Consider the following 9867-nt stretch of genomic DNA (forward strand, 5'->3'; position numbering starts at 1 on the left):
TGAGTTAAGCAGTGTCTGTGTGATGTTTAGGCAAATATAGCAAGAAGCTGGACATATAAGTCTGAAGCCCAGTAGACAGAACCTCTTATGAGAGAGTTGTAGTCTAGAGATCTAGATTTGAGAGGCATCAGTAGATGAAAAGATTAGGTAGATAGGTAGATAGATGGTAGATAGGTAGATGGATAGATAGATTTAAATGAATGTTTAGTTAATTGTATCCATAGTGCCTAGAATAGTTCCTGGTACTTGACAGTATTTCACTGAGTAAATATGAGAAAATTTAAAGTTGTGAAAATAGATGGGCATACTCAGAGAAAAACACTGAAAATGAGCATGGCAAAAGTGGGTTGAGGTGGAAAAGCATCAATATTTAAGGTGTCAGCATAGGGTACTCAGAGTATAAAGAATAGAAATATATAGAAGAATGACAATAATTGAGTAAACAGTGATATTATGAAAATCAAGAAAGAATAAAATTAAGGGAAACAAATCAAGAGTTCTTATCCACTGTTGCCGCAATTACCTGACATTGATGGAGGTGTCAATTGGGTGCTAGAGCAGAGGTGGAACTGGAAGGGGTTAATTGGCTCTTCTGTGACATTTGATTTATGGATGCTGAATCTGAAGTATATGGGCCCATGACTGTCACTGGGAACCCTCTCCATTATATGGAGAAAGCTTTCAAGAACATGAAGTCTGTTCCATACTTGTTCCTTTCTAATACTTTCCACATAGCAGCTTGTTATCTTTTTAAAACTTAAACTAACATTGTTCCTTCCCTGCTTGAGAGTCTTTAATGGCTCCCCATTGTACTTATCCTAGCCTATTATCCTCTTACAATTTGGCCTCTGCCAATTTCTCTAGCTTTATTCTGTTCCTTATTCCCCTTTGTATTATATACTAAACATCCTTTCCTGGTTTAGGTTCTCTTTAACAGACTTTTTTCCCCCTTCAATTTGGAATGTTCTTTCATTCATATAATGGTTCTTTCTCATCTTTTGTCTTAGCTTAAATGTCACCTCCTAAAATAAGTCTCTTAGAAAAACACTATAGTCCAAAACAGGTTCCCCCTATTTAATCTCTTAGCACCTCACTCTCCTTTCACAGGATTTATTATAGTTTGTAATTATATTGCTGATTGGTTATTATTTTTTCTTGTTTTTTTTCTTTTTATATATTCCTTTTTGATTTCCTTCTTTTTTTTGTTTTTGATTGATCATTTATTATATATATTCTTTACAGAATTATAATCTCCAGAAGGAAGGGACTAAATCTCTTTGCTTACTTTTTCATACCCAATGCCTAGCTTAATATGTGTAGAAGGAATAAATAATAATGCCTGTTCACTTAACTAGAGTTGTAAGTAATTCATTTACCTCTATAGACATATCTTGAGGATACACAGAAAAGATTTTTAAATTGCGATTTTAAAGTATACTATTTAACCAAATAGTAAAACTGCTTGATACACTGTTTTAGACATATAAAGAATTAGGTTGTGAGCATTTTAAAAATAACTGATTTGAAAGGAGCATTAACTATAGTAGAATCTGAGATGGAAAACAAAACAAAAACAAAAACAGGGCTATTTTTTGTAAGACATAGAATTGTGTGATTGAAATACAATATATTTTACTAACTCATCTGATCCTCCTATTAGAAACTTTCTAGGCTCCTAATAGACTGTGCAACTAGAAACTCTCACACTCTTTGAAGTCATACATTTATGAGATAATGTAACTTCATGAATTTAACAGGTCTTCATTATTTTACTTTGGGTCTTCCCTCTCACTAAGGTAACCCTCCTCCCACTGTAATTATCTCTCTTAATAACCTCAATAATTCCAATTCAGCAAATCTTTAGTGGATATCTATTATGGGCTGAGAATACTGTAGTGTTGAGAACAGAATACATGTTAGAAGTAGTATCTGTGCTCAAGATATTTATCATTTGTTTCAGGAAAACTATAAGACAAAGGTGAACTTTTAAGTGACAGCTGGTCTGATATAGATTAACAGAATAAAGATGCGTTGCAGCAGCCAAGGAAGCTGCATTTCAAAAAGATGGCTAAGATTGGGTAAATCAGAGAACATGGAAGATGAGTGACATTCTGTGACAAAAGAATATTTAGAAGTCTCTCAAGTAAGATTGCCCCTGGAACATTACATGCAAAGTGGAGCTGTTGACCATGACAGAGCAGAGATGTCCCCACTTGCTCTAAAGCAAAATTAAAATAGTGTCCTTGCCTCAGGTGGGAAAACACCCTTGGGAATGAATAAATGATGGTAGTCATAGATTTTCTGTTTGAGTAAATGATGGATGAATTACTCAATAAGCAGCCTGTCTATAGAAAAAGTCTGGTTTCTTATCACATATCCTCCATACAGAGATGCAAGCATTTGCATAGAAATGAATTGATTTGAGAAAGGGCAGAAAAGGAGAAGCAACAGAGAGAGACATTGGAGCTGACAAGAGACTGCAGAAGGAAATATCCTTTTGGGTTTGTTTAATAACGCTCTATTCCACTTATGGTATATAGTGCCTTTGGTAATTTAACTCATGTGGTCACCTCACATCCATGTTATTTTAGATAAGGAGGAGAAATATGATTTTAAAGGAGGAGTAATGACTATTTTATATCCATACATCATTCATCACATGAAGCCTTAATAGAAAAGTTACATATATTGTCACTTGAAAATAAATAGCTGTACTTATTTTTAAAAACTTAAAGCACATCTTACAAATGAAAATTTTTCTTATGTAGAATATGAATGGGTTTTTTTTTTTCTTTTATCACTATTTTTAATTTCTTGAAGTTTTCAATAGAGAGATTTTAAAGGATATCTATCGATCTATTTTTTTTATACAGTGTATCCATTTGGAAATAAAGCTGTGTATTTTTAGAAAATTACATTTTACATGGGAAACTACCCCAGGGCTTTCTTCCCCTTCCTTTTTAACCTTAAATAAACAAATTTAACATACATTTGTCATTGTATCTCTAAGAAAATATTACCTAAGAATTTCAATAAGTTAAACAAAAACAGATTAAATTGGAAGTGTTGAGATAAACAAAATTAAATGTTTTCTTACTATAAGATCCTTTAATTTTTAAAAACATGTGCATGGTGAATATTTAAGAAGTGGTATATTATCAAAATATTTTTCAAACTTCTAGATTTCAGGACTTTTTTGAAAAAATTCTTCAGAGTTAGTGCTCTGAAGAATATAAAACAGAATCCACTACAATAGGGAAAAGTTAGTTAGAAGCTAACAACATCTAAATAGTTTCAATCATGCAGGTAATCACTGCTTGAAGAGTCCTCAAGAAAGAATAATCCCAAGTGTAAATACTTTTTAAAAGGGATTTAATACAGAGCTCTTCTTTTCATAAACCCCAAAGTATTTTAAAAAGCTTTAAGGTAGGTAGCATACAACAATGATTAAGAGCAATCCTTTAGACTCACATGCATTTGAATTCCAAGTTTATCACTAACTAAAGGTATGACTTTTTTCTCTAAGTATTTATTAAAATGACTCTAAAATGGAGCCCATAACAACTCGTTCTAGGACATGTGAAGATTAAATGAGATGAGCATATATTAGAACTATACATAGTAACTAGTAAAAACTATATGCTGTTATCCTTATATTAAAATGTATTATTATATTTAAGGATCTATGGTTTGGTATCTATAAATTTAATCAATAAATGTTAGCCACTGCCAATTAAAAGTCAGTCTGACAGAATAACATAGTCAGAAATTACTCAAGACCTTCTCTGTTACATTGTTTATTATATTGTGAAATTTAGGAAGCTTCTGCTCCAAGGAGTGGGTGATGGGTAAATTACCAGAGTACCAAAAATATTTTGTAATAAAATAGCTCATCCATTGGGCAATCCCAAAACATAAATCTTATGCTTAATGGCATTTTAATAAATTTCAATATCTATAGTCCACCAATAGAAACCTATCATGTTATTTACATAAAAGCATCTCTCATACCTTACCATATCCTATCAGGAGCACTGTTCTATAATTAGTTACGAGGGTTTCAAACATTAAGCTTGCCAGTAAGAGTACAAGAACTATTTTATTACAGTGCAAAGAAATCTCAAGGTAAATATTATATTTATATGACAATAAGTATGTAAGTCTTGAGCAGACACACACAGCTTAAAATGGCATTAAATAAAATACGTAAAAATAAAATAAACTAAATAAAACATTTGATGCATATTTGTTAAACTTAATTGCTAGTTAGGGTCTTACAAGTTATAGAGACCCTAGGCACACTCATATAATCTCAGTAAATGGTGAATTATTTAAAGATACAAAGGAAAGTAAAACAAACTTTCACCTTAGCAGATGCACAGCAAGAAGAGCAGAACACTACTCATGATTGCAATGGTAGTCCTAATAACCTGACAGCAACTCTGGTTTTTGTCCATCTGTAGAGATGATAGCATCTGTGTTTCATATTCTAATATTCTGACATTTTCTTTTGATGCTTTCAACCACACAACTGATTGTCTGTGACTCACAGATACCGCAAGAAAAGGTATGATTGGTTTGACCATTCACAAACTAACTACAGCATACCCATTAAGCAGAACTCTCAAAATGGTCAGTCAATTCCTTTATCACATAGTTACTAAGCATATAATTTGTGACAATCACTTTTCCATGAGCAAGTTCTACAGTGGGGACAAAATAGACACGACTACTGCATCATGGCATTGTCTAGTAGTTCAGACAGGCAGCTGAGCAGGGTGACAGCATTATGGGACATAGTGCACGGTGCAAGATAAACCATGGAGAAAACAGGTTTGCTAGGCACTCGGTGAGTCTGCAATTTATCTTCAGTGTGGCATACTTTGATTGTTAATAGTAATTATAATATCAACATAAGATAAATATGTCTATTGCCTTAGGTAATAAAATATAAAAGGGCAGCATGTACCTGTAACATTAATGAAATGAATGAATGGATGAGTGAATGCCAGTTTGCATTGATTGGATTTTTTAGTTAAATCCTATCAAAAGAAATGTGGCTTTCCCCTCACTTCTTCAACGACACTTCTCACTACTTTCCTTCTAGATATTAAGCTCCAGGAAAATGGCTGTACGTAAATCATTTCATTTTTCTCTTTGTTTTAAAGAAGAGAAAAATCTTAAAAATTTTCTGAGGTGGAAACTAATAACTAAAACAAGCCACAAGATATCAGGTTGCTTTCCTAACACCTCTACCTTACCTCCCACAGCATATTACTTTTTACATGGAAGTCTCCATCGTGTTATTTGATGCTACCAATTTTTCCTATTTTTTTCTCAATTTTATCATTTGTCTTTTCTTTCTCTCCTGACATTTCTTTTTCTTTCATTGATACATGCCAAGTCACTGTTAGATCACTATTAGATGGTCTACTAATTTCCTTTGGGATGATGTTTACAACATAATAAAATCTTATTACTGATAGTACTCATGCATAAATTAAATAAATATTCCACTCAACAAATATTCACTAAGCACCTTTAATATGTCAGATGCTGATTTAGGTGCTATGGATACAGCAATAACAAATAAAATTAAAACAGACAAATATTCTTGTTCTGTTGGCTTTTACATTCTAGTGGGCAAAATTCAGTCTACAGATATCAATATGCAATTTATGTAATCAATATTATCTTGAATTAATAATATTATATGAATCTGTTGATTAACACAAATCTGCATACTTTAGTTCCAAATTAGTAGAAAGTGATATGTAAAAATTTTTCAGTGCAACTACTCACAGGATTATGGCTTAGCATTTTTGTAGAATGAGAACACAATTATTTATGATTCTCCATAAGGCTTTTTTGATTGTCACCCACTATAACATATGTATAAATCAGAATATATGATAATTTCTCAATTGGTACTAAAAAGACAACAAAGTTGTCCTTGCCTGTTCATCAGAAAAAGGTATTAAACTTGCCTTTTCCTAAACTTCAAAATCTTTCCTTTTCTTTCAGGCATTTTCATACATAATGGTACTAACTTCTGCTTCACATTTGGTACTTCATATCACCTGCACCTTCTTGTGAAACAATTCAGTTTTTGAAAATCTTCTTCATAAATTTAATTTTCTAATTTTGTTTCCAAGCTTTAACCAAAGGTGGCTAGCCCATTGCTTTACTCATAACAGCCCAAAATTAGTGAACAAGAAAATATTTGGCATTTAAAGACATCTGTTAAATGTCAATCTAAAGCTGACATTTATGGGAATTTTTCTAGCTTCATAATTAAAGGTGGTTTTTAAACTTTCAACTTATGTTTTAATTGAAGCTTGTTATGGAGTAAATTGTTCTTCCTCAAATTCATATGTTGAGGCCCTAACCCCCAATATGACTATATTTTGAAATAAGGCCTTTAAAGTTGCAATCAGAATTAAATCAGGTCATAAGGATGTGGCTCTAATTCAATAGGACTGGTGTCCTTGTAAGAAGAGTAAAAGACACTAGGAGTACGTGCACACAGAAGAGAGGCCATGTAAAGACACAGTGAGACGGAAGCTTGCAACAAGCTAAGAAAGTAAGATCTTACCAAAAATCAACACTGCCATCACCTTGATATTTCACTTCCAGCCTCCAGAACTGTGAGAATAAATTTTTGTTGTTTAAACCAACCAGTCTGTGATATTTCGTTACGGCAGCCCATGCAGACTAATTCAAAACTTTTATTTTAAATTTACTTAAAAGCAGTATTACATAAGTACAGCCCTTTTTTTTTTTTTTTTTTTTTTCTCCAGGAGCCTATAGTCTTTAGGGTAGTTAAAGACATAAACCAATGTCCCTGGGTGTTAGTGACTCTTCCTTTTCTTAACTTAGAATTTATCTATAAATATACTTTGTGGATAGAATGGAGACAATTGTAAAACCCATTGAAATGAGGGTCTCTCCAGCTGTTCCTTGACAAGTAGGTTAGGTACACGTCATCCCTTGTGGTCTAGTCAGCTATGTCAGGAAACTCCCTGAAGCCCTTCACTCTACAGTGATAGTGGTGCTACTGATACTTACCTTACAAGGAGTAGAGGGCTTCTCCTTCTAACATTGTTGGATTTTTAGAATACTGTATTGTATTTATTTATTTATTAAATAGCAGACATGTATTTCTCACAATTCTTGAGGCTAAAAGTCTGAGATTAATGTGCCAGTTGATTCAGCTCCCTGGTGAAGTCTCTCTTTTTGGCTTGTCCATGGATGCATCCTCACATGACAGAGAGAAGGAGAGGCCTGGTCTCTCTTCCACTTCTTTCTCTTTTTTTGTTTCAGTTTTATTAAGGCATAATCAACAATCAAAAGCAAAATTGCATGTATGTAAAGTGTACAACTTGATGATTTGATATATGTATTCACTGTGAAATAATCATCACAAGCAAGTAATTAACAGATCCATTACCTCAGGTCATTACCTATTTCCTTCTTTGTGTGTATGTGGTGGGAAGACTTAAGATTTACCCTCTTAGCAAATTTCAATTATACAGTACAGTATCATTAATGATAGGCATACTTTTGCACATTAGATTTCCAGAACTTATTCAATTTGTGTAACTGAAACTTTGTACCTCCTGACCAACATTGTCTGCAATCCCCGCCCCTCCCGCAGCCCTGGGCAGCTACCATTCTACTCTGCTTCTATAAGTTGGACTAGTTTAGAGTCCACGTGTAAGTGAGATCATGTATTTTTTACTTTTAAGTATGAGATATCTAAAGTAGTCAAGCTTATTGAAACATAAAGTAGAATGCTGTTTACCAGGGGCTTGGGGAGGGGGAAATGGGAGTTGTTCAGTGGGTATAATGTTTCAGTTTTGAAAGATGAAAAGTTCTAGAGATCTGTTGTATAATCATGTGAATATACTTAACGATATTGATTTACCATTTTTTGAAATTAATATGCTCCTAATAGTTTTGAAGATTTGTTATTTATTTAAAAAATTTGGGATTTGGAGGATTGTTTAAAAACTACACAGTATGGATATGAGAGGTGGTAGGAAACTAGGTGTCATATCCCCGATAGCTTCCTATTTTATCAAAATGCGAAAGGTATAAATGTGTACCTCACGTAGGCCTCATGACAATGGAGGGTCTGTTGTGAAGACCACCCAGGAAACTGAACCTTCCCTATTCTATCACTACCCTCCTAGTACTATTTCTTTTTAACACTTTCCCCTCTCCCATATACTGAAAACTCTTAGGTAAAAAAATACCTCAGTGTCTTTTCATATTTTCCCAGAAAGGAGAGGAGGATTATTTCAGTCCACTGGCTTATCCAGGAAGATGTGTGTGTGTGTGCGTGCGTGCACGCACGTGTGCACCCATGAATGCACAGGTTCTAATCTATGGTGTCATTGATGAAGAGATTTGTGGAGAGACAAGGAAGACAAGTTATTTGATTTACTATCAAAGCTACTTTTACTCTGGTCCATCAAAAATCAAAAATATCTAATCAAGCATGGATGGAATTCCTTCCCAAATATCTCATTGTGTTTCCCTGAAAAATTCATATTCCTCTGATTAAAGTGACATTGGCTTTATTTCTTATGAACTAGTATTCTGGCCTTAAGTCATTAAAGCAGCACTTATCTCTCTTTTATCTGAGTTACATTAGAAAAGATTCTTATGATTAAGAATCATTTTCAAGTAAGGGTGAGGACATGGAAAGCATAAGGAAAATCTTAATTTACCTTGTCACTCAAATAATTTCACGATATACTAACTTTAACAATGTAGCTTTATAGTAGGCACAGAAGTGGCAAAAATTCTACTTGTGAGAGTCAGAGAACATTTAACAAGGGAGGGGAGTAGAGCTAAAACTTTAAGTATGTATAGACATTTTTCAGAAGGTAAAGGCATAGTCAAAGAACTGTAGATGGTGTTTTGTAAAGGCTTCTTTCTGCTAAAGGTTGCAAAAATTTAACTAAAACAAGTTCAAGATAAAAAAGAATATACTGATTCACATAAACGCAAAATCCAGGATACAAATAATGTCATTAGGGTTTGCTGTCTTAGATGTGCCACCTTGTTTGGATTGGATTCTTAGAATTTTTAATTCCATCTGCTACCTTCATTCTCTTCATGTGGTGGAAAGAAGGCTCCGGGTGTCTCCAGGCTTACAAGTTTCCTGAATCTTAGGATCTTTGTGAAGAGCGTTTTTTCTCTCTCCCAATATCAATATAACAAGTATTTTAAAGAAACTCTGGTGAATATTTCCTATGGCTGCTTTAATAAATTATCATAAACATAGTGAACGAAAACAAAACAAATGTATTACTTACAATTTGGGGTGCCAGAAGTTTGAACTGTGTCTCCTTGGTCTAGAATTAAGATGTCAGTGGGACTGCATTCCTTTTTGGAGGCTGTAAGGGAAAATATATTTCTTGACTTTTTCAGTTTCCCGAGACTGCCTGCATCCCTTGGCTTCTGACTCCTTAATTCATCTTCAAAGCCAGCAATGACCAGTGGAGTTTTTCTCATATTGTATCACTCTGACACTTCTGTTTCCTCCTTCCATGTTTAAGGACCCTTGCAATTACACTGGACCCACCTCGATGTTCCGGGATAATCTCCCGATCTTTGGGTCAGTGTATTAGCAAATTTAATTCCATCTGCTACCTTAATTCTCCTCTGCCACATAACATAACATAGTCACAGTTTCCAGAAATTAGGAAATGGGCATATTTGGAAGGCCGTTATACTGGATACCACACATGGCCATCTCTTATGGAAAGGAGAAGGAGTTACCATGATTAGCCAAGCCTCAGACTGGTGCCTATATCTGTTATAGAAGGGTAGTGGCAGGATTACAGAAATTGAGAA

This window comes from Eschrichtius robustus, chromosome 3, assembly GCF_028021215.1.
Source record: "Eschrichtius robustus isolate mEscRob2 chromosome 3, mEscRob2.pri, whole genome shotgun sequence".
In the NCBI taxonomy this organism is placed as follows: Eukaryota; Metazoa; Chordata; class Mammalia; order Artiodactyla; family Eschrichtiidae; genus Eschrichtius; species Eschrichtius robustus.